Consider the following 25,089-nt stretch of genomic DNA (forward strand, 5'->3'; position numbering starts at 1 on the left):
GATGACCTTTCCTAGGTCACCAATGGCTAATGCCAAACCAAAGAATTCCAGACCCTTCCAGGGCCTCAGAGAATTCTAGACCTTACATAGGTCTCCAGTGGCTAATGCCAAACCAATACAGGGAATTCCAAATGACCTTTCCTAGGTCCCCAATGGCTAAATGCCAATACAGAGGTACAGTAACCATACAATTAGACCACAAGTAGTTGAGGTTTCCCTTTTCCCAGGTTTAAAAACTTTCACAACCTTTCTATATGTTTACCCATTCAGATTTAACCATAACCCATTTCCAATTCTTTTCCACACTGTAAAGGACTCTACCCAAACTCAGTATTTGGCAGCTAAAATTCCCTAGATTTGCAAGCACATGCCTAAAGCAAAAGAAACACTTTTAATCTGTGTTTCAGTTCACTGTCCTTTTTTTCAAAAGAGTAATTTCAAATCTTTTTCCAGAGTGCAGGTCCAACTTTCCCTTTCGGTGTCAGTCACAGCAGCAGGGTCTGTGTCCTCCTCAGGCGGTGCTCGTTTTACCGGGTGTGTGGTGTATCCAGGACTTGATTCCTACCAGCTTCAGCGAAGAATGTGTTGTTAGCAAAACATCATAGGGACCAGTCCATTGTTCAGCCAGCTGCTGTTCGGGACCTTGCGTCTTTCAGTTCTTCAGTAAGACTCTGTCCCCAGGTCTGAATGGGTGCAAGGGTTTTCATTTCTACTTCCCTTCTTACGATTTGGACACTCATTTTTCCAATGGCCCTTCTTTCTGCAATAGGCACACTGGTCCTTGCCCAATGGCTCTTTCCTCCTCTCTTTAGGGTCCTGTTTCTTCCTTTGGCCTCTCCAGCCTGTTTTAAAGAACATCAGGTCCTGTCTTCTCTTTTCTACTCCCCTTGCGTGGTAAACTTTAAATGCGATGTCCACTAACTGAGAGGGGCTCATTCCTAATACTCCATCTATACGCTGGAGTTTCCGTCTAATATCTGGGGCACTCTGCCCAATAAATGTCATGTTCACCATTCTTATGTTCTCTTGTGCCTGTGGATCAACATCAGTGTACTTTCTATAGGCTTGATAGATCCTCTCTAAGAACTCAGAAGGATCCTCATCTGGTTTTTGCTGAATAGTCTGTACCATATTCAGGCTTTTTGGCTTGGGTACTCCTTTTCTAAGTCCTTCCAATATACACTTCCTGTAGTGTTTCAAAGGAACTAGGCCTCCAGCATTTGGGTCCCAGTTAGGCTCTGTCCAAGGAATTGCCACAGTTGGGTCGGGGGTCCCATGGGGATCCTCTCCATGGAGACGCTGAGCCTCTTCATTAGCCTTACTTGTAACCAGTCGCCTCTCATCCCCAGTTAGCAGAATATTTAGGAGAGCCTGTACATCTGCCCAGTTCGGGTTATGAGTGGCAAAAATGGAGGCAACAAGCTCTGCCATTTTCTGAGGATCTTCCCTATATGAGGGGTTAGAATTTTTCCAATTTAGCAAATCTGAAGTGGAAAATGGAGTATGGGCCCAATAGTAGCCAGAGGGCTGGCCTTGCTGATTTATTCCACCTATTGGGTACTGCCGTAGAGGGAATTGGCTTGCTCCAAATTGGGAGGCCCCCTGACTATACTGAGTTCCTTGGCGGGTTCTGGCGGGGGAGACCCACTCCTCCTCCTGTAAGGGTGGAGTCATTGACTTTGCAGTCATTTCAGAGGCTGGCTCCAAAAAGGGTGGTGCGAGAGAAGTCCCTTGAGTTTGCAAAAGGGCGGGCACCACGGAAGCCACTTCCATCTCTGGAGGTGGTATGGTGGAAGCAACCTCCACCTGCAGAGGGCGCTGCGCCACAGGAACCGCCGCCCCGGAAGCCTGGGCCTCCTGCAGAGGAGGTGGAGCCACTGCTGCGGAAGCTATGGCCTCCTGAACCGCCCCCACATGTGCCTGGCTTGGTGCCAAATTAGGGCCTTTGTCTCCCGGATTTAGAGAATTAAAGAGGGCTACTTCCTCATTCTCCCTTTCTTCCGGCGTTTGACTCTCAGGAAAAGGCTTTGAGACCTCTTTTTTCCTCTGCACCATTATTTGGGCCTCCATTTCTGCTAAGGTCTTATTATGCAACTCTACAAATGCATTTAGATAATAAACATCTTCCCAATTTCCCGATTGCAGACAGTACCCCTTTAATTGATTAATCACATGGTAATTCAGAGAACCATTCACAGGCCACCTTTTCTTACCACCCAGAACATACTCAGGCCAAACAGTGTTACAATAATAAATTAATATTTTTCTAGTCATAGGATAACAACAGTATTTATCCCAATTTTCCAAAATTCTTCCCAGCGGGCTGCCATCAGGGACTTGCCCAGAACTGCTCTTATTAACCCAGACATACATGCTAATGGCTATAACCAAAACAATCCCAAGGACTAGAAAACATATATACCACTCCGGCATCCATAATTCTATTACTTCCAGGAATTCTCCTAACCGGACAAACAAATCTAGTATCCACGATGCCATTATTTCAGAAATGCTCAGAAATAATTTTTAGCAAACAACCTTACTTCTCTAATCTCTTCCCAGTTCTGTTTTCTTTTCACCACACAGGCGTACTTAGGCGGTCGGCGCCCTCAGAAGGTGTCTCCCAAGGGGGTCGACCTGCCACGGGCAATTATTAACGTCCCATCTGGGTGGCCAAATTGTTACAGAACCCCTGGGCTACTCCAGTTGAAAACAAACCCACGGGCTCTTTAGTTAGGGGCCCGATTGCCCGCCGCCAAAATTATAACTCTCAATACCAGAGTTTGGTGAAAAGAAAAAGAATTGTTTATTTAACAGCTATATAGATTTAGTTATTTGCGGATTTCTGTTGTTAAGTCTTATGCTCTTTAAAATACCCACAAACACATATCCTTGCCTCCCCCACTTCCAAACCAGGATAGTTTTGGGAAAGTCAGAGAAACCATTTCCCTGCTTTCCAAACACAGTTCAGCTTTACCAGCAGCTGCCAATAATTCAATCTGATTGGGGAGGTCCTTTCTGTGCTGTGGTGCCCTCCAGCTCTCAATGCAGGACCGCCTGGATTCTCAGCCTCCTTGCAAACTGCCTTCTTCCTGCAAACCGCATGGATCTTCTCTCCTTCTCAAAACTGCATGGCGAGAGTCTCTTAAAGCAGCCTGGAGACCCCTTCTCCAAGCCACATGGAGAAGGCCCCTTCACCAAGCCACGTGGAGGGAGCACACGAGAGCGAGAGAGCGAGAGAGCCCGAGAGCTAGAGTGAGAGCCCGAGTCAGAGCGCCAGAGTGAGAGCCAGAGTGCCAGTGAGAGCCAGAGCCCGAATGAGAGCTTGAGAGAGTCTCAGAGCGAGAGCCCGAGCATGCCAGAGAGAGTCAGAGCGAGAGTCTGAGAGAGTCTGAGTGCCAGAGCTTGAGAGAGAGAGTCCGAGTCAGAGCGCCAGAGCGAGAGCGCGAGCCAGAGAGCGAGAGTCCCAGAGTGAGAGCACGAGCCAGAGCCAGAGAGAGTCCGAGCGCCAGAGAGAGTCTGAGAGAGTCTGAGCTAAAATGTCTGCAGCTGCTTATATATCCCTGACTGCGTCATCTGACGCAGTGGGCGTTGCAAACAGTTCTGACCATTCACAGACCCTTACGTAGGCTCTGTGTGCTTTCCATACTGTCCCCTGGTTCAAGACTCCTCCCATCTGCCTCAGGCTTTGGATGCATTAAATCCATTTGCATAAGAAAGACAGTAGCCACCAGCCTCAGGCATGTGGAAGCATTTGAAAAGCTGCTTACTTCTCCCCATCCCCCAGCAGCAAACTCTGGGGATTTTTGGACTCCCCTGTTTCTGTAACACTCATACCAGAAATGCGAGCCACCTTCACAGTGGGGCTGGCGACTATATTCCCCTCCAAGTCCCCAGAGCAGATGTCTGGTGGTATTGTGGGCAGAGGAGTCTCTGAAAATCCTACCTGACAGGTGGAGTGGAACCTGTGCCCTGGTTCAATTGGCTATCCCACTTACCCTAGCATTTCCAAAACTGGTCCAGACTAGACTGCCCCTGCCAGGGAAAAGAGGTCAGTGGTGCCTGGTGGATCCTTTGATCCTCATATCTATATTGACGCCATTGGAGTCCCCAGAGGAGTTCCAAATGAGTTTAAAGCTAGAAATCAAATAGCAGCAGGGTTTGAGTCAGTGCTTTTCTGGTGGTCAACCGTTAATAAAAATATTGATTGGATAAACTATATTTATTATAACCAGCAGAGGTTTATCAATTATAGTAGGAATGCCATAGAAGGAATCGCTCAACAATTAGATGCCACCAGTCGAGAGGCTTGGGAGAACAGGATGGCACTGGATATGATGCTGGCAGAAAAGGGAGGTGTATGTGTAATGCTTGGGGGGCAGTGTTGCACCTTTATCCCTAATAATACAGCCCCTGATGAATCTATCACTAAGGCTCTGCAGGCACTAACTACCTTAGCATATAAACTAGCAGAAAACTCAGGTATTGACAATCCCATAACAGAATGGTTAGAAAATTGGTTTGGCAACTGGAAAGGAATGATCTCATCAGCTCTGGTATCCCTCATAGTGGTAGCAGGCATCCTCACAGCTTTAGGCTGCTGTATTCCATGCCTCAGAGGTTTAGTTCGAAGACTAATTGAGACTGCACTAACTAAACAGATGCCAGCAACTTTTCATAATCTCCTCCTCCGAGAGACCCAAGGGAATCCTAACTATGAGGAAGAAAGTCAAGAAATCCTCCTTAGATTTGAAGGGATTAATAGAATGGTTTGAGTAGTCAATTTTCCAAAAGAGACAGGGGGAAATTGTTAGAAACAAGGTCATAGTGACTCCCAAACCAGTAGCAAAGTCATTGGTAACAAAAGGCAAATGTAATTAAAGGGTCTTAAGGGCAAATGTAATTAAAGGATCTCTGGGAAGGGAGTGGACAGTATTAGCATATTCACAAATCACAATAGGGGTATTTAGATGAACGCGTTAGATTGTACCTCCTGAGTATCCGGTCATGGAGAAACGGGGAAGAAGGAGAGGGGAGGGGAAACTAGTTGCGTTAGGGCGGGGAAGCTAATCGCTCTCACCTTAGAATGGCAATTTTAGGGTGGGGAAGCTAAGACTATAAAACCAGGTTCCTTTGTCTATTTGGCGCGCACGTTCTCCTGGCTATGAGGGTGCGCCCTGCTCTGCAGACTCGTGAATAAAGGCCTCGTTTTACTGCTCAAGTCCTGTGTCCCAGTTTTTATTGTGAGCGTTTCTCACAGGGGGAAGCAATGAAATGCAAATGATCTACTGAATATGCTAATACAACAAACTCACAACTCACTATCAATAAAATGTGCGGTTGGCAAGTTTAAAAAGCACACATGCAGAAGTCTGGGTGGGACTCCTATGGGCTTGCGTGGAGGATCAGGGGTCTCCATTCCTTTGCTCCCTATTCCCCTTGCTCCTACAGGCCCTCGAGTCAGTCCAGAAGTTGCCTCTCCCCTCCACTCTCTTCCCCTTTTTCCCTCAATAAACCCATTGCCTGATCCCACAGAGGTCTCCAGGTGATTTTGCAGAGCAAGGCTGCCCTGACACTGCCCTGAAGGTCCCTGGCCCTTGGGCAGTGGGCCACAGATCTGGGAGTGTTCATTGTAATTCCAGAGGACTAAGGACACAACACTCCACTAAGCTTCCCGCCCCCACCTGGCTGGAGCAGTTCTAGCCTTTAGCTCTTGCTTATTTCTTTAATTTACATCAACAAAAACACATCTAAACTTAGAGATATATATGACCTGGTTGCTTTCTTATATTTTTCTTAAGATTTTGTTTATGTATTTATTTAGAGAAAGAGGAAGGTAGAGAAAAGAGAGGGACAGAAACATTGATGTATGAGAGGAACATCTGTTGGTTGTCTCTCTCCCTCGCCCTAACCTGAGACCAGGAGGCAACGCAGGCATGTGCCCTGACTGGGAATTGAACCTATGACCTTTCGGTTTGTGGGACATCACCCAACCAAACAAGCTACATCAGGCAGGGAGTTGTTTTTTTTTATATATAATTTATTTTTGAATTACTGATGTTACAGCTACATAGGCGAGATTGAACACTCTGAAGCAGTGTATAAAGTAAGCAAAGGATTTTAATAATTTCTGGCCAGTTTGGCAGACCCTGAGCTGGTCTCTAACACACTCCGATGTACAATGGAGTCTAAACGCTGGGTTATATACTGGTGGTGCCCCTTTTTTCTTCTTTGGCGGGAAACAGCCTTAGGAAGAGGGGGCTGGGCAGGACTGCAGGAATGTCTTGGCAGTAACAGGAACAGAAATTCTCAAGGCTATAAGGTTATTTTTAGCTTGCAGCTGCAGCCTTTTAGTTAGGTCAAACTTTTTGTAAACCAATTAATTTTGCAAGAAGGCTAGACACTTTGTAAGACATAACTCTACAAGAGTTATAAACAAGTCATAACCAAATGGAAGGAGATAGGGGCTAAGCTGAGATCTTTTAACTTGTAAATCACTGAGTAGCTGTAACATTCTTTTTTTTTTTTTTTTTAAGGCTTTTCAGCAGGCCTTTGCTACTTCTTACAAAGAACATCTGAAGCCCCTACATATTTACATATTTAGAAGACCTCTGAAACTTTTTACAGGGAATATTTGGTGCCCCTACACTGACATACAATAATTTAACAATTGACATACAATATTACATTAGTTTTAGAGGTACAACATAATAATTTGTTCAAGCAAGAAACATCCCAACCAAACATGTATGTTACTGTTACAGAGTGGGGGTGTCTAAAAATCCCCAGAGCCTGCGGGTTGGGGGATGGGAAAAAGAGAACAGCTTTTAAGATGCCTTTGCATGACTATGGCTAGTAGCTACTTTCTCAAGGCTCCAAGAAATGGGAGGGGTTTTGACCATGGAATGGTGTAGAAAGAGCATACACAGCCTGTGCAAGGTTCTGTGAATGGTCATAACTGGTTACCAAGTCCACTGTGTCACAGGACACAGTCAGAGATTTAAAAATAGGCAGCAACCATTTTAGAAAAGAGGAAGAGGAAAAGAGAGGAGATCCACGCGGTTTGCAAGTAGGGCAGAGATCTTCATGTGGCTTTGAAAGGGAAAATAACATGTGGCTTTGAAACGGTAAAGCACATGCTTTCCTGGACTGTTATATGGAGGCTGATGACATTGTACCTCAGATCCTGAAGGAGACAATTGACAAATAAGGGATCGGGAAATTCTAGGCATGTGTTTGGCTTCTAGCCTTTTGGGGAGTGTAAAAAACAGGGAAATAGTGACTCCCAAACCAGTAGAAAATCATTAGTAACAAAGGGCAAATGTAATCAGAGGGTCTCAAGGGTAAATGTAATTAGAGGATCTCTGAGAAGGAAGTTGACAACATTAGCATATTTACAAATCACAAAAGGGGCATTTAGATAATCGCATTACATTGTAACCCTGGAGTAACCAGTAATGGAGAAACAGGGGAGAAGGAGAAGGGAGGGAGAGCTAATCACGTTAGGGAGGGGGAGCTAAACGCATTACTATAAAACCAGTTTTCTTTGTCTACCCGGTACGCACATTCTCTTAGCTTTATGGTGTGTCTGACCCTGCAGACTTGCTTTGCTGCTCAAGTCCTGTGTCCCGGTTTTTATCATGAGCATTTCTCACAGGAGCAAGGGAAGTGCTGGGTCTCGTGGGAGAACAGGGCTCTGAGCTGAAGTGCTCACTGCCCTCCCCAGGTTGGGATACTGTAAATAAAGACCTGTTTCCTCAACACTAGTTGTTGGGTTTTACACCAAGGTGCCACGTGAAAGAACTCCCTTTCACTCTGTAACAGTTTTGGCAAACCCAGATGGGACTAATGGAACCTGTAGCCAGGTTCACTCTGTAACATTACCAAGCAAAGTGGGGTGGTTGGTCACATGAACATCTATTTGCATAACTAAGAAACTAGATATCAGCTATAGATAGGCAAAATACCTTAAAAGCTGCACTGTCTCCCCCAAACCAGGGGCTGTGGTGAACCTGGGGAGGGTTCCCTGTAACATTTAGAGTCAAACTGACATAATATTCCAAGAAGCAAGATCTCAAATGCTCTGAAGAACAACAGCTTTTGCAAATTCTTTTAAAGACTTTATTTATTTTTAGAGCGAGTGGAAAGGAGGGAGAAAGAGAGGGAGAGAAACAATGATGTGCAAGAGCTAGGTTGCCTCTCACATGCCCCCAACCTGGCCCGCAATTGAAACAGTGACCTTTTGGTTCTTAGGCTGGCAATCAATCCACTGACCCACCCAATGAGGGAAGCAGATTCTTTTATGCATTGGAAATTAAGGAGTAAGGAAGGAGGAATGTAAGGAAGATTACCTGAAGGTGGAAGGAAGCAAGGCAGGGATTGGATTACAGGATAGTTAAGATTCTGTGTTCTTCTGAGGGCGGTTCCCTCTCTGAAGGAGGGGTCCAAAAGGAGGAATTTCAAAGCTGTGTTAACCCAGATGCACAGAAACAATGGACATGGCTGGCTTAAGGCAAAGCCAAGCCTTTTACTAAGAAAGTTATATGCCTGGGGTGTGACTACTCACATGACCTGCCCCATTAGGAATTTGTCATTTCTAACAGCACCCTTTTTTTATCCACAGATTAGACATTTATATACCTTGCCATAGCTTCCTTTTTAAAGGCAATCCCCTAAGAAAACTATTTGCTTTTTATATTTCATTAAGCTTTCTGCCCTAGAAATGGGAGAACTGAAATGCCAATGGATCCTGATTTCAAATATCTACATGGTAATTTGGAAATAAGTGTTCATCCCTGAGTTCTCTCTCCATTCAGTTATGGGGAGAAGAGGGGCTACCTCAGACCTGTTCCACCCTCCCAGTGGGCCAGGACCTGCCCTACTGAGTCCTACTTACTGTAACAGTGTTACAGAATGGGGTACCCAAAATTCCCCAGAACCTAAGGTTTGGGGATAGGGGAGGGGACTCAGTAGAGCACAGCTTTCAAAATGTCGTTGCATATCTATGGCTGGTAGCTAGTGTCTTAGTTATGCAAATAGATTTGGTTCTTCCAAGGCCCCAAGGAGATGGGAGGGGTTTTGAGTATGGAATGGTGAGGAAAGAGCATATGGGGCCTGCGTGAGGTTCTGAGAATGGTCAGAACCGGTTACCACACCCGCTGCATCACAGGCCACAGTAAGAGATTTACAAATAAGGCAGCAACCATTTGCAAGGGGGAGAACCATGCTTGATCCAGTGTAACACAGCACATGTTTTCCTGGACTGTTATACGGAAGCTGATGACATCGTACCCCAGATCCTGAAGGAGAGAGCTGACAGATAAGGGATGGGGAACTATTGGGCTTGGTTTTGGTTTATAGCCTTTTGGGGAGCAAAGGAAGTGCTGGGTCCCATGGGAGAACAGGGCTCTGAACAGGAATGCTAACAGCCCTCCCCAGGTTGGAATATTGTAGAAAAGGCCTGTTTTCCTCAACATTAATTGTTGGGGTTTACATCAAGGTGTCATATGAAAGAACCCCCTTTTCCTTGGTAGCAATAGGACAGTAAGAAGCTAGGAAGATTCCTGGGCATGTGGAATGGGGATACTGAGACAAGAAACACAAACACAGCCAAAAAGTTTGAGAAACCTACAACCAACTGGTGAGTTACAAGACCTTAGCTCCACTAACTAAGGACACGTGAGAGGGAATGGTTCATACCTTTCCTCCCTGACCAGAGACTATATAGCTTTCATCTCCTTGGTTGGGGAAATAGAGGACAGAGACCCAATTAATGCCATTTTGAAGGCAGGAGATAGTCAGGAGGGAGGAAACTCTGGAGGCAACCCAAGGCTAAGACAAAGGATATCAATATGGGACAGAGACCCTGTTCCAAGACCAGTTGTCCCCGCTTACTGGAAAAGTGCTGAATCATGGTGAACCATGACTGCACCTGTGCAGAAGATGCTACATGACCCCTGCTTCATTATAATAGCATTATAATAAATTAGCATTGTGAGCCCTACTTCCCGAGTGGCCAATCAAGGAAAATCATGGGAAACTGCATGCGCAGTAGCTTAAAAGTAATATAACTGTCAGAACATGGAGACAGCTAGAATGCACATCTGGACGTTTGGTATATGCTAATCAACCTGGCCTTGGACTTAGCCATTCCCAAAGGAAATGCTAATGGACTTAGCCATTCCCAAAGGATTTGTTGATGGACTGAACTGGTTTCCAGAGGAAATGGTAAGGGACCTAGCCCAATATGTTAACTAAGCTGGTGTGGGAGGGAAAAAGTAATGAGATGTAAATTACCTACTGAATATGTTGATAAGCAAACTCACCCTTACCGAAAGACGTATAAAAAAAGGTGCCTGCAGAAGTGTGGGTGGGACTCCTATGGGTCTATGAGGAGGACCGGGAATCCCCAGTCCCTGGTCCCTCTTCTCCATTCCTTTTCTCCCCATTCCCCTTGCTCCTATGGGCCCTTGAGTTGGTTCGGAAGCTGCCTCTCCCCTACCCTCTTCCCCGTTTTTTCCCCTCAATAAACCCACTGCCTAATCCCAGTGGTCTCTGGGTGATTTCTCAGAGCAAGGCTGCCCTGACAATAACTACTTGCACATGTGCAACTTTAAAAGCCTGCCAATACTACCCAGGAAATATCTGCCCTATAAGAATAGAATCCCTCCAGCCCATGAGGTCAATCTCTCTGCTCACAATTGGCCCCTCCCATGTTCTGTGGAGTGTGCTATCGCCTAATAAATCTCTCTCTGCTATAAACTGTAATTGGTTCAACTCTGTCCATGATCATGAAGAACCTGGTTACCCTTGCCCACCTGTAACAGTTTGTGCCAGCTAAACCCAAGGGCAGATAAAGTCAGGGGAACAAATTACAAATTCTCCACTAAAAGCCAGACAGACCTAAGATAAAAGTAAAACACTAAAGCAGACCAAAGAATAATCCGAAACTCCCCTACATGCTCAATTTGGTGTATCAGCATATTAAAAATACACCAGGAAAGCTGATAAATATTCCGCTGAAACACTTCCCTAAAATTCTCACCCACAGAACAGAGACAAAAAGCCCTCAGGACAAATACTCAGGGTGGGCTCGCTCTAGAGCATGCCCATGCCCCTTGTGGGGCATGAAGTTTTACTTCCTCCTACACCCTAAGGGCCCCTAGAAGACTTGCAACCAGGGGAGCAGTGGTCAGTGGCAGCTCAACCTGGGCTTACCCTGAGTGCTGTCTCCAGGCCCCCTTTTCTCTGATTTTCCAGTGAGCTAAGAACAGCCCTGCCTTGACTCACTACTTTTCTATAACATTTCTAAAGAGCTGAAGCAGAGCCCCGACTAGGTTCTCCTGTTACTTCTTCTACCCTAAGTCCTTCCTTTGTCTCACTGTCCCCAGCTTTAGTAAACGTACTCTCAAAATCACCTAGAATTGTGTTGTGAAATCTTTCCTACATGAAGTCAAGAACCCAAACACTACAGGCTGGTCTGAGGCTGGCCCACTCCAGCCTGGTCCCTGTTCAGTAACACTCCCACTGAGGCCTGACACCACAGTCAGTGTCCAGTGGTAACCAACAGTAGGTTGCCCCATACTCTCACAAATTCCTGCTTGGGTACACATAATCTTGGGGGCCTGGCTCACCCGACCCCTTCACCTTCCCAGCCAGAAGTGCAGTGGCCACAGTCTTGCATCCTCCACTGTGGCCAGCACACCCCTCCCTCCACCACAGGGCCTGGGAAAGTCTGAGAAGCATCCTCAGCTGCGGGAATTGGTCCCCAGAAACTCCCAGAACCCTTGGCCACTTCTGTGGTGGGCTGGAGGGAGGCACCATCGAGGCCACAGGCTCTGATGAACAGGGCCAGGGGAAGCGAGGCAAAGGGCCTGTGGTGTGTGGCCCAGCAAAGGGAAAGCTGTCCAGTCACAAAGGCTGGGCAGGGGTCCCTGCTAAGGAGCCTGGGAATCATGGGCAGGTGCCCATGTCCTGTCCCCAGAGATTCCTCCAATGACCTGTGTGTGGGTCCTTCACTTTCCTGTGCCTTAATTCCTACTCAGTTCAGGAGTTTGATACTGGATCACTTCTGAGGATTTCCCAGAGTATTAACTCCATATTAGTAGAAGCAACAAATTAAAAAAAAAAAAACTTTTAAAAGAATTATACCCAATAGTTGTGGGATAAGTAATAACTGATCATGAGACAGGAAGTTTTTTTTTTTTTTAAAGTAACACTAAGGATACAAGTAAATTGTCACCTTCCACATGATAATAACTAATGTAGAAAAATAAAAGAGAGGTGCTCTCCCATCTCCTTCCTTCAAAGCTTTACCTTTGCCTTTCTTCTGAGCTCCAAGGGCCCCTCTTTTGCTTCTGTAACTTGTTTCATGAGCCCACACAGCCCAGCTAGCTCCCTTACACAACCTCTGTAACTTTTTTAAAAATAGATTTTATTTATTTATTTTTAGAGAGAGGGGAAGGGAAGGAAAAAGATACAGAATGAAACATCAGTGTGAAAGAGAAACATCAATTGGTTGCTCTTTTCAGGAGCACAGGGTAATAAATCATCATTAGTCGGGATGTCCTCAGCACCTGAGCTTCCAGCCTTTAAAGAGGAACCACCCAAAGAGAAAGGCTTTCAAAACCCAGGGCTCGGAGGGGTCTGCATGACAACTTTACTTTGTGCTGTGAATCCAGAGCTCCTCATGAAGCCTAATAAACCTGTAATGACTTTCAGATTGGCGACCCTTTTGCTATGCATGGCTTGTATGGGTTATCTACCTGCAACGCAGGAGAAGAAAAGAACCTCTATGAAGCTCCTGATAGCGAGGGTACAGTTACATGGGGAAAACATCTAAGTGGGATTAATAGTGCTGGTTACTGTGCATGGAGCTACATTAGGGGCTCTGAAATCATCACATGATAGACTTTATAAAGGCACAAGATCATGCTTCCTGTGAAACTGCAACCATACCACTAGAGTAAATTTTGTATTTTCAAAGCTGTAGTGATTATCTCATTCTTTTTCTGTAGAAAGCTTCTCGGTATATTTTTTAAATTGTCATCTTATAAAAAAAAGTACCATGAGAATGGAAGTCTTTTTTTTTTTTTTCTTTAAAAATAACTTATCCACTTCTGATCACAAGGCACAGGAATGTGCAAGGGCAACACCCATGATTCCTTGGATGGCAGCCCGTCTATACATTTATAAAGACCCTTGTACAACACCAGGTTCATCCCCCCAGGTGCCTGCTTGTGGGAGACAGGGCAGGCATGGTTCAAAAGACTTTAACTGCAGTGTGGACGCCCGCCCTGGGCTTAACCGGCAGGTTTGTCTTTCATGTTTGCTATGAATCCCACCCTCCAGGAGATCTAAAAGATAGAATAGAAATACAAAATGGCTTTTAAGGAAAAGGGAACCTGCTCTGTTTTTCTCTGAATAGCCCCAAATTCATGTCAGTAGGATGTGAAAAACAGAACGATTAAGTAAGAGTAAATATTTTTGAACTTGTGTAAAATACCTGGGTGTTTCAACCCTGTATTGATCTGCATTTCCCTTTCTTATAACTCCCAACCAGTTGGTAAAGGGTTGCATGTTTTTCTTATGCATTTCCAATGTAGAAAGTAGATAAAAACTGTAGCTAATAAAGAAACAGGGATGATTTTCCTGAGAGAAAACCCCCTCCCTTCCTTCCTCAGATGGTGAGTGTCTGCGTAGTTTCTTCATCCATTCCGAGGGGCCCAGAGTCTCTCTCATCTGCTATACTAACAGCTACAGCGGATAGTATCTGACCATGTGGGAAGTTGAAACTTGAATTTTCCAGCTTACTCATAACTATTGAAAGGGAACAAGGGTTGATTTCCCAAAACTCTCATGAACGAATAGGTCACAGGAAAATTCTACTGTGAAACTCTTAGAGCTATGTATGCTTTGCTTTTTAAAAAAAAAAAAAAAAGTATATTTTATTGATTATGTTGTTAGAGTAGTCCCAATTATTTTTGCCCTTTGCTCCCCTTCCCTCCAGAAATCCCACCCCCCTTAGTTCACGTCCATCGGTTATGCATATAAGTTCTTTGACCTCACCCTATTAGGGATAAAGAAGCAAGCCAGTGACTCTCAAACCAGTAGGAGATAATTAATGGATAAATCATGGAAAAGGGGTGAGGAAATGACATTCCACAGCTCCTTACACATATCTCTGGGATCAAAAGGAGGAAGATTGTTATCACCAAACACAGAGAAATGGAAAGATGCAGCTAGATAACTGCAAATAAGTTGGAGACAGACCTATAACTAGATTACCCTTAGTTAATCACACCCTGAGTTAAGTACTTAATTGTGTTAGATTTTTGAACCCGGATTAACCAGTAATGGAGAAATAAGGGAGGAGAGGGGATGAGGAGCTAATCGCGTTAGAGAGGGGGAGCTAATCGCATTAGTATAAACCAGTTTTCTTTGTCTACTTTGTGCACACATTCTCCTGGCTGATGGTGCACCTGACTCTGCAGATTTGTGAATAAACACCTTGCTTTGCTGCTCAAGTCCTGTGTCCCAGTTTTTATTGTGAGCATTTCTCACAATTTTGGGGCTTGTCTGGGATCCTTCACCTGTGTGCGGGAAGGGGCTCTGAGCTGAGGCGGGGAGATGTGTCCTACTGTTAGAGAGTAGGGGTGTCCAAAAACCACCAGAGCCTGCGGGTTGGGGGATGGGGAAAAGGGAACAACTTTTAAGATACCTTTGCATGACTATGGCTAGAAGCTTAGTGTCTCAGTTATACAAATGGCTTTGGTTCTTCCAAGACCCCAAGAAGATGGGAGGGGTTTTGACCATGGAATGGTATGAAAAGAGCATACAGAGCCTGCACAAGGTTCTGTGAATGGTCAGAACTGGTTACCATACCCATTGCATCAGGGGTTTAAAAATAGGCATCAGACATTTTAGCAAGGTTCTCCATGCGGTTTTGAGGAGAAGATCTCCATGCAGTTTTGAGAGGAGAGGAGATCCACAAAGTTTTCAAGAAGGAAGAAGTTCTCCATGCAGTTTTGTGAAGAGGAGTGGAGATCCACGCAGTTTTCAAGGAAGGAGGAGCACACCATGTGGCTTTGAAAGGAGAGGGAGAACTCTATGAGGTTTACAAGGAAGCTGGAAACTCCACGTGGTTCTGCATTAAGAGCTAGAGAGCACCACAACACAGGCAAAACCTCCCCAATCAGGATAAAATGATTGGGAGCTGCTGGTAAAACTGAACTGTGTCTCTGACTTTTCAAAAACTAGCCTGGTTTGGTAGGGGGAGGCAGAACTATGTGTTTGTGGGTGTTTTAAAGAAAATAAGACTTAACAGCAGAAATCTGCAAATTATCTAAATCTATATAACTATTAAATAAACAATTCTTTTTCTTTTCACCCAACTCTGGTATTGAGAGTTATGTTTCTGCGGTGGGCAATCGGGCCCCTCATAACTGAACAGCCCATGTGTTGCAGGAACTCAGATCTCTGGGTAGGGGCATGTTCCCATGCTCCTCCATCCAGGTGTCTGTGGCTCAGGAGATAAGCTGGCCTTGTCTCCACCTGCGGCTTTAGGCTGTACAGGCCACTGAGTCATGGAATCCTGAGAACAAAGAGGTCTGTTAAGTAGTCCATCTGCCTCCTTGTAAATAAAGTCTTAATTGGAGCTGGCCTTGAGGATTAGTGGGTCTGCTTTGTATCCTTGATAGGTTCTATCTAAGTCATAAGTTACCCTAGCTGTATTTTACATGTTAATGATACATTGTAAAAATTCTTTCACTATTGGCTGTAGAGCCACACCACCCCCTGTTCTATTTTTTGTAACTTTTGAAATCCTAATAAAAGGACTGTGGGGTCACATGCTCTCCGCTGACTGCCAGAGAGTGCTGCAGCCCCCCGATCGTTTTTATCATTCTGCTTGCTGGAATTATCTGCGTGTCCGGGATCACAATTAAATCTACACCCATGGGTTCTGTTTCAATCCGGACAGCCTGTGGGTTCTGTTACAATCTGGCATCCAACCATGGGGTTTTAATAATTGCCTGTGGCAGGTCGACCCCCTTGGGAGACACCTTCTGAGGGTGTTGGCCACCTAAATACGCCTGGAGGGTGAAAAGAAAACAGAACTGGGAAGGGATTAGAGAAGTAAGATTGTTTGGCTAAAAAAATTATTTTTGAGCATTTTTGAATTATTTCTGAGCATTTCTGAAATAATGGAATCATGGATGCTAGATTTGTTTGTTCAATCAAGAGTAATCCTGGGAATAATAGAATTATGGGTGCCTAAGTGGTATACATGTTTGCTGGTCCTTGGGATTTTTCCGGCTATAGCCATTGGCATGTATGTCTGGGTCAATAAAAGCAGTTCTGGGCAAGTCCCTGAGGGCAGCCCAGCTAGCTCAGGATGTCAGTCGCCAGGAACATCACAATGGTGTGAGAAAACATGTTCAGGAAAGGAGGGAACCCCTAGGCTCTTTGAACCAAACCCACATACAGGTTGCGGATCGGACACTGAGCCCCACGGGTGCACTGCCATTTTGGGTAAGCCATGTGAGTGCTCCACCATGGTGGATGAGTCACATGGGTTTCCCACCATCTTGTGGGTGGTACATACAGGTGCCACCATGTTTAAAGATGCTACATGTAATGCTGCTGCCATCTTTGAAGTGGGCAAAGTGGTGGGTTAGGTATGCTCTTCAGATAATGTTCTCCGTTTGCAAAATGGTATACATCTAGACAATCAGGTCATTGCTACATGACAGGGTGTTTGCAAGGTCTAAGCTTCAGAAAACTGCAGGGTATCTCTACAAATATAGGAAATTTTAGGCTACCAAATACTGAGTGTGAGTGTATAGACCTTTACAGTGTGAAAAAGAACAAGAATTGGAAATGGGTTATGGTTAACTCTGAATGGGTAAATAAATGGAAAGATTGTGGAAGTTTTAAACCTGGGAAGAAGAAACCTCAGCTATTTGTGGTCTGATTGTATGGGTACTGTACTCTGTATTGGTATTGGCCATTAAGACCTAGGAAAGGTCTAGACTTCTCTGTATTGGTATTGGCCATATAACCTGAAAGTAAAATTGGTGTTTCCCAGGGAAAGTTAAAACTTCACATGTAGGAGAGTGAACAAAAGAAAGTATAAGGCATGGAAATGCAATTTTAGTGAATATTAGAAGGACAAGGATTTTCCTTCACATTGTATATTTTTCTCCCTACCGGATCCCTCCAGAATTTGGCAATTTGAAGGAGTAAGTAATGACATTAGGTTTCTTTGCATAAAACTAATAAGACCAGTTATTAATAGAGGTATTGTTAACCAAGACTTTGACTGGAATATCATGCTTTAAGGAGGCATACTTAGGCTCTGGTTGTTACCAGAAATCCCTGAGCAACTGGACTTGACTTTTGAGCCAAAAAAAAAAAAAAAAAAAAAAAGCCCACAAAAAGGCCTGGCACCTTTGTTGGTTGTGCAGTTCATGGCAATCTTTCCAGGGAAGGAACGAAGGTTGCTTTCCTGAAAGATGGCTAGAAGGAACCTTAAGGCACAATGGAAAACCCAAAGGACTTGGAAAAAGCAGGTGTTTACAGGCAAGGCTGAATGGCAGGTGTATGGCTCAGCTTATGTGCGCTGATGGGCAGACTAACACTCAACATGAAGGTTCCTTGTATAAGTTCCAGCAAAGTAGACTTAAAGATCACATGTGATCAATTGCTGCTCTTGTTGTGTTTATGCAAATGAACAGGCTAAATTAAAACTGGACTTAATGCAGTCCCTTTAATGACAAGGAGGGTAATCTTAGGGAGAAAAATCATGACTCAAGGAAAATCACAATGCTCAGTGGTAGACTATAAACTAGTACAACTAACTGTCTATAAAGTCTATTTTCATTTAAAGTTTGTTTTCATTTGAAAGATAAACCAGGTCTGTGACATTATCAAAGATGCTTAATTTACAGGCAAGAAGAATGTCAAATGCCTTGCAACTGGATGTCTTCCCAGTAAGACAGTCTCTCAGATTTAGAGACTGGTTTGTGAATTATTTTATGTGAATTAATGTATGTGTTCTTCCTGTTTTCATAGGGCATAAGCCTATGATCTCATTACCTGAGCGATTGTACATATAGGCCTCACTTAAGAAGCCCATCTGCATTGCTGCCACCTGAGACTCAACAGTTTGGCTGAACTAAGTGGTTAGGTTGATAAAATATGGGGCAGTCTGTGGGCTTCACTTTAAAACTGGTTTCTCTTTTTCTGTCCCATAGCTTGGACAGTAAGAGCCCAGAATCCTGAGAAGGGGGGAAATCCTAAAATATTCCCCTCTGCCCAAACTAAGTTTAGTGTGCAAAAGGGCTTTGAACAGGTATGACAGGGCTTGCACACCTTCTGCCAAAGAAGCCAATTTTTTTTCCTAATTTAGGACACTAAACATTAATTGTGGACAATCACTCCTCGTGATATAGGGAATTGTAGCCCTGGCCTGAGTATGACTGCCACCGGCATTCCAGCTGTGCTTGTCTTTAAGTCTCAACATAAGGCTGTGTGTGGAACATAACCGAAGACCACTCAGAGGGTTGCCATGGGAATTGGATTAAAGAATGCTATTATGCTCATTATGCTTTAGAACTTGCTCTGCTTTCTTTATCATTAATGTAACATAAACAATCTCTAGCAAGGAGTGTATGAAACCTTGCACCTGATCAAGATGTTTTATAGACCCTGACACAGACTGGTCACTGTGACCCCTGTATTGGTACATGTAATCTGTTACTGTCATATACCTAAAAGCTATTGACGATTCATGGATTTTGACCTCGTATCTCTCGTATGTATCCTCCTCAATAAAAGGCATGAGGGATGAAGGTTTACTGCTGTTTTCCACTAGAGAGAGCAGCCACCTTCCTTCCCCCAGACATAATAAAGTGTCCTGGGTAAAAGTTTGTTCCGCAGTGGTCACGAAGCCTCTTCCAACTGAGCCTAGGGTGTGTGAGGTATCTCCACCTTAATTAATCCCTGCCTGTTGTCATCTAGTGGTTATAGTTTTAATTATGCCTTTTAACCCTGTTGCCAAATCTGTTGCCCCCAGAATATGACAAGGATGACAGTTTGTTCAGCAGTGCCAGCCTTTGAAAACTGAGCATGCAACTGACCTGGACTTTACAAAATCCTTCCCCATGTGGGAAGGCCACCCTTTCCTCCTCACTCCCACTCTATTAGGAATTTCTAGACCCAAGGGTAGGTAGGACGACAGCCATGTCCAGCTTGAAACAGCTAGAGGAGCGTGAGATCTTCGTCCATTGTCCTCTATAAGATTATAAAGTGTCTTAAGTCTGAGAGGGGGAATTGTTACAGAGTAAGGTCCCCCCAAATTCCGAGAGCCTGCAGTTGGAGGGTGCGGGAAGAGGACAGCCTTCAAGATGCCTTTGTATAGCTATGGCTGGTAGCTAGTTTCTTAGTTATACAAATGGCTTTGGTTCTTCCAAGGCTCCAAGGAGATGGGAAAGATTCTGAGTATAAAATGGTGATGAAAAATAGGCGAACAGCCCCTGGTGGATCATTTGATCCCCACATCTATATCGATGCCACTGGGGTCCTAAAGGAGTTCCAGATGAGTCTAAGACTAGGAATCAAATAACAGCAGAGTTTGAGTCGGTCCTCTTCTGGTGGTCAACAATTAATAAGACTGTTGATTGGGTAAACTATGTTATAATCAGCAGAGATTTATTAATTATACCAGGGATGTTATAGAAGAAATGGCTCAACAGTTAGATGACACCAATCGAATGACCTGGGAGAATAGAATGGCACTGGATATGATGCTAGCAGAAAAAGGAGGTGTATATGTAATGCTTGGGGGACAGTGTAGCACTTTTGTCCCCAATAATACAGCTCCTGATGGGACTATCACTAAGGCTCTACAGGGACTGACCACCCTAACAAATGAACTATCAGAAAACTCAGGTATCAACAATCCTATAACAGGATGGTTAGAAAACTGGTTTGGCAACTGGAAAGGAATGATCTTGATGATCATGTCAATTCTTGTCTCCCCTCCCTTGTAGTAGGAGCAGGCATCCTTTCTGCTTTAGGCTACTGTATTAATTCCCTGCATCAGAGGTTTAGTTCAGAGATTAATTGAGACTGCACTAACTAAACAAATGCCAGTAATTTACCAACAAAGTAATCTCCTCCTGGATGCTGAAGAAAATTCTTGCTATGAGGCAGAGAACTAAGAAATCCTCGTGACTTTTGAAGGAACAAATTAGAGGTTTGAGTAGTCAGTTTTCCAAGAGACATGGGGAGTTGTTAGGGATAAAGAAGCAAGCCAGTGACTCTCAAAGCAGTAGAAGGTAATTAAAAGATGAATCATGGAAAAGGGGCAAGGAAATGAGGAAATGACATTCTGCAGATCCTCACACATATGTCTGGGATCAAAAAGAGGAAGATTGTTGTCACCTAACACAGAGAAATTCAAAGATGTAGCTAGATAACTTTGCAAATAAGTTGGAGATAGACCTATAACTAGATTACCCTTACTTAATCACACCCTGAGTTAAGTAATTAATCACATTAGATTGTAAACCCATATTAACCAGTAATGGAGAAACCAGGGAGAAGGGGAGGGGATGGGGAGCTAATCACATTAGTATAAAACCAGTTTTCTTTGTCTACTTCGAGCGCACATTCTCCTGGCTGTTGGTGTGCCCGAGTCTGCAGACTTGTGAATAAATGTCTCACTTTGCTGCTCGAGACTCCGTGCATTTGCAGTATCAAGCCGGAGAGCTCACTAGCCAGGAGTGAATTCTTGTAAGGAGTTAGGGAGAGGATTTGGCCGAAAAAGCCAGAGGAGGGAGAGAACAGTGAACAACCAGGACTGGGAGAAACTGTGTGATCTGAGTCTAGAGGGAAACATCCTCAGCTGCAACCTCCGACAGAAAGCTCGGCATCCCGGGCGCGCCCAGCACTAGCGCTAGGGCCCTACAGAACAAAGGAGCAGTTTTGGGGCAAGGAGAATGGCAGCACAGAAAAGCTGCTGCGGAACCCCGGACCGGGGGAGAACTGCGTTCTTGAAACCAGTGTTTGCTCTTTAGTTGCGCTAGAATCCCACAGAACAAAAGGCCGGTCTGGGGCAAGGAGGGAAATAGGACGCGCAGGGTCTGTAAGTAGGGAAGAGAGCGGAGGCGGAGGTTCTGGAGGGGAGACGGTTTTAGGGCAGGGAGAAGGGGCCGCAGGGAAAGGCTGCTGCGGAGCTCCAGACTGGCAGAGAGCCCCGGGGTAGGAGAGTGCTGTGCTGACCGACCACACTAGAGTCCTGCAGAACAAAGGGACGGTGCTGTGGCGGGAAGAAAGATTGAGTGCACAGGCCGATAGGGAAGCCAGCGGAAGCGGTAGCTCGGAATAGAGAAAGTTTTGGGGCAAGGAGAAGAGCACACGCAGGAAAGCCACTGCAGAGCTCCAGACTAGGGGAGAGGCCCTGGGCAGGAAAGGGCCACTGGGCCCGGCACTTTGACCGACTGTGCCAGAGTCCTGCAGAACAAAAGGACGATCTTGAGACAGGGAGAAAGATAGGGTGTGCAGGCATATAGACAGGGAAGAGAGCAGGAGCTGTAGCCTGGGAATAGAGACACGACTGGAGGCAGGGCGGGGATTGCTGGCAGGCACAGGCTGGACCAACAGAGGGAAGGAGTAGCTGGACAAGCCTGAGGAGGGCTGAGGGTGCCTCAGGAGGGGACATCTAAATGCAGCTCACAGCAGAGCGGTGGTAGGCCCACGAATAAAAGACTAGCAATCCCAGAATCAAGCAGGACCCTCCCACAGCCAGCCAACCAACCAGAAAAGATTTGAAACTCATGGAATTTTGAATAGGAGCGGACTCAGGAAGGAAGCAAGGAAAAACCAAAAAACAAACAAACCAAAAATACTCAGAGACTGTGCATAAAAGTTGAATTGAGTTAAAATCCTCATTCCTTTATCTCTCACTCTCTCTCTAACTACCCCTACCGTCAGTCCCTTCTTATTCTCACTCCTTTTCTCCCCTCCCCTTCCCTCCCTTCTCTCCCCTTAGCATGTCTCCCCTGCATCCTATTCTCAGTTAATTTTATAATTTTAAGTTCTCTCTCTTTCTCACCCTCTCCTTTCTCTGCGCTACGCACCTTCAACTTTATTAAATTTCTTTCTTATTTTGTCCCCCTTCAGTCTACATTCATTTTTCTTTCATCTCTTGTCCTTATTTTCCTTCTCTCCCTATACATATTCTCTCTCTCTCCCTATTCCACTTTATATTCTAATCTCTAAATATTCAAATTATAATTCTAATCTATCCCCCTCTCCCTTTACTCTCCCATTCTTACCCCTTCTCTTTTTCTACCCCATCCCCTCACTTCTTTCTCTCCCTCTTGTATTTCTCTCCTTCATCCTATCTTTTGTCAACTCTTCAATTTCAATCCTCCCCTCCCTAATATCTCCTCTTCCTCCTGATTTCCTTCCCTCCTCTGAGCTCTTTTCCTCCCAAAACTTCTTGCTTTCCTATCTCCTACTCCTCTCTCTCTATATTCACCCTTTCTCTCTATCTTGCAACTTTATATCATGTTTTAATCTCCTAATCTTTTTTATAATATATAATTTAAAAAGAATTTTAATTCAGTCCCCTCTCTTCTACCTCCCCTTCTTCTTTCGTTCTCTCTCCTACCCTTCTCTGTTTTCTCTCTCTCTTTCCTCTCTCCCTTCCTGTCTTGCTATTTTCTACTCTGTATTTTTATTCTTAAAAAATTCTCTCTCAATCTGTTTCCTACCTTCTAACCTCCCCAGCCCTCTCTTTCAATTTCTGGCTGTCTGTCTACCTGGATGTCTGTTGTGTCTACCCTACCTCCCACGCTAATCATATAGTATATACCGATTATATAATCCTAATACTATACACTTCCACTTTCTCACTCCACACTATAACCCTCCCCTCCTTTTCAAACATACGGTGTAAGTGTTAATTGCTCTCTTACATAACCTTGATCCCAATTGCTAATATTAATACTCTATCAACTTCCAGCTCAAAAATTACCTTTCCTTCATTTAAAACAACTCCTTTCTGTTTCTCCTACGAAATAAGAGTCCCAGTATCTCCACAAGTATATCAACACGGGCTCATTTGCAGCCTATAGTGGGATTGTATTTGGGGGAGACATTGGAGGGTGTGGGTTTCTTGCCTGGGTTGTGTAATTATGTTTTAGCAGCACCTTCACAAAACATCTCAAGACAAGGTGGGCAGAGTGACTCTCAATCAACTAACCAGAGAAAAAGATCCACCAAAAAGTAGCTGAAATACAACCAGACAGATTAAAGAAATATCATAAGGACAACACAGACGGAGATCTAGGAGGGCGGAGGAGTAAGTGGAAGCTACACTAACCCCCTCCCAGGACCAGCCAGTGCTGACTCAGCCCCAGTACAGCAGACAGACCATTCCCCTCCAAGTGGCGTCATACTAAGGGGAAATAAAAGCCCTGCATACAGGAATTAAGTTGCCACACCCACGGTCCTTAAGACTGACGGCCAACCACAGATTGAGTATAGTAACAACTAAAGAAGAGAGACAAAGGCAGTAGATCACTGGAAGTCTCCAATAGGCCGCCTAGGGCCAGTCTGGTACATGATCTGATGCTACCAGAGGCAGATCCAGGAAGAACAGATCATTCTAAGAAGCACCAACAAACAAAAGGAATCACAAAAATGGGGAGACAGAGAAACAACCCCCCATCAAAAGGAAAGGTAGAATCCCCAGAAAGAGTGCTAAATGAAATAGAGGGGAGCAAAATATCAGATACGGAATTTAAAACATGGATTATGGAGAAGCTAAATGAGCTCAGCGGAAACTACAAAGAACTCCAGAAAAACTACAGTGAACTCCAGAAGAACTATAAGGAATTTACTGAGAATTATACCAGCATCAAAAAGGACATGGAAGCTATCAATAAGAGCCAGGAGGAAGTGAAGAATACGATCTCTGAATTGAAGAACACAGTAGAAGGAATTAAAAGCAGGCTAGAGGAAGCAGAAGATCAGATCAGCGAGCTGGAGGACAACGTACACAAAAACTCCCAGACAATACAACAAAATGAAAAAAGACTGAACAAGACTGAAGAGGTTCTAAGACAGCTGCAGGACAACATTAAACGTAATAATATCCATATCATAGGAATTCCAGAAGCAGAAGAAGAAGAGCAAGGGATAGAAAACCTCTTTGAAAAACTAATGACAGAAAACTTCCCTCACATGAGGAGAGAAAGAGTCACGCAAATCCAGGAAGCACAGAGGGTCCCAATGAAGGTGAACCCCAACAGGCCCACCTCAAGACACATCATAATTAAAATGCCAACATTCAAAGACAAAGAGAGAATCCTAAAAGCAGCAAGAGAGAAACAACTAATAACATACAAGGGAGCTCCAATAAGGCTATCCTCAGATTTCTCAGCAGAAACACTACAAGCCAGAAGGGAATGGCAAAAAATATTCCAAGCAATGAAAAACAAAGGCCTACAACCAAGAATACTCTACCCAGCAAGGCTCTCATTCAAAATGGAAGGCGAAATAAGGAGTTTCTCAGATAAAGGAAGACTAAAAGAATACATCTCCACCAAACCAGCAATGCAAGAGATGCTAAAGGGTCTGCTCTAAGAAGATAAAGAAACAGAGAGAGACAGAGAAGAACACGAGTACAAAGGGGAAAAATGACAATGAATAAGTACTTATCAGTAATAACCTTAAACATAAATGGATTAAACACTCCAATTAAAAGACATAGGGTAGCTGAATGGATTAGAAAGAATGACCCACATATATGCTGTCTACAAGAGACACACCTTAGAACAAAAGATCTACACAGACTGAAAGTAAAGGAATGGAAAAAAGTATTTCAAGTAAATGGACATGAAAAAAAAGCCGGGGTAGCAATACTTATATCAGACAAAACAGATTTCACAGCAAAGTCCATAAAAAGAGACAAAGAAGGGTATTTCATAATACTTAAGGGGAAAATCCATCAAGAAGATATAACCCTTATAAATATATATGCACCCAACTTAGGAGCACCCAAATATATAAGGAAAA

General features: G+C 44.3%; 1 pseudogene; it reads left to right on the forward strand.

The window, feature by feature from the left end:
• The first annotated feature begins 12,562 nt into the window (after positions 1 to 12,562).
• Positions 12,563 to 12,851, forward strand: LOC150000316 (small integral membrane protein 8 pseudogene; annotated as a pseudogene).
• Positions 12,852 to 25,089: the final 12,238 nt, after the last annotated feature.

Source organism: Furipterus horrens, unplaced genomic scaffold (assembly GCF_987537825.1).
Source record: "Furipterus horrens unplaced genomic scaffold, mFurHor1.1.pri manual_scaffold_10, whole genome shotgun sequence".
Classification (NCBI taxonomy): Eukaryota; Metazoa; Chordata; class Mammalia; order Chiroptera; family Furipteridae; genus Furipterus; species Furipterus horrens.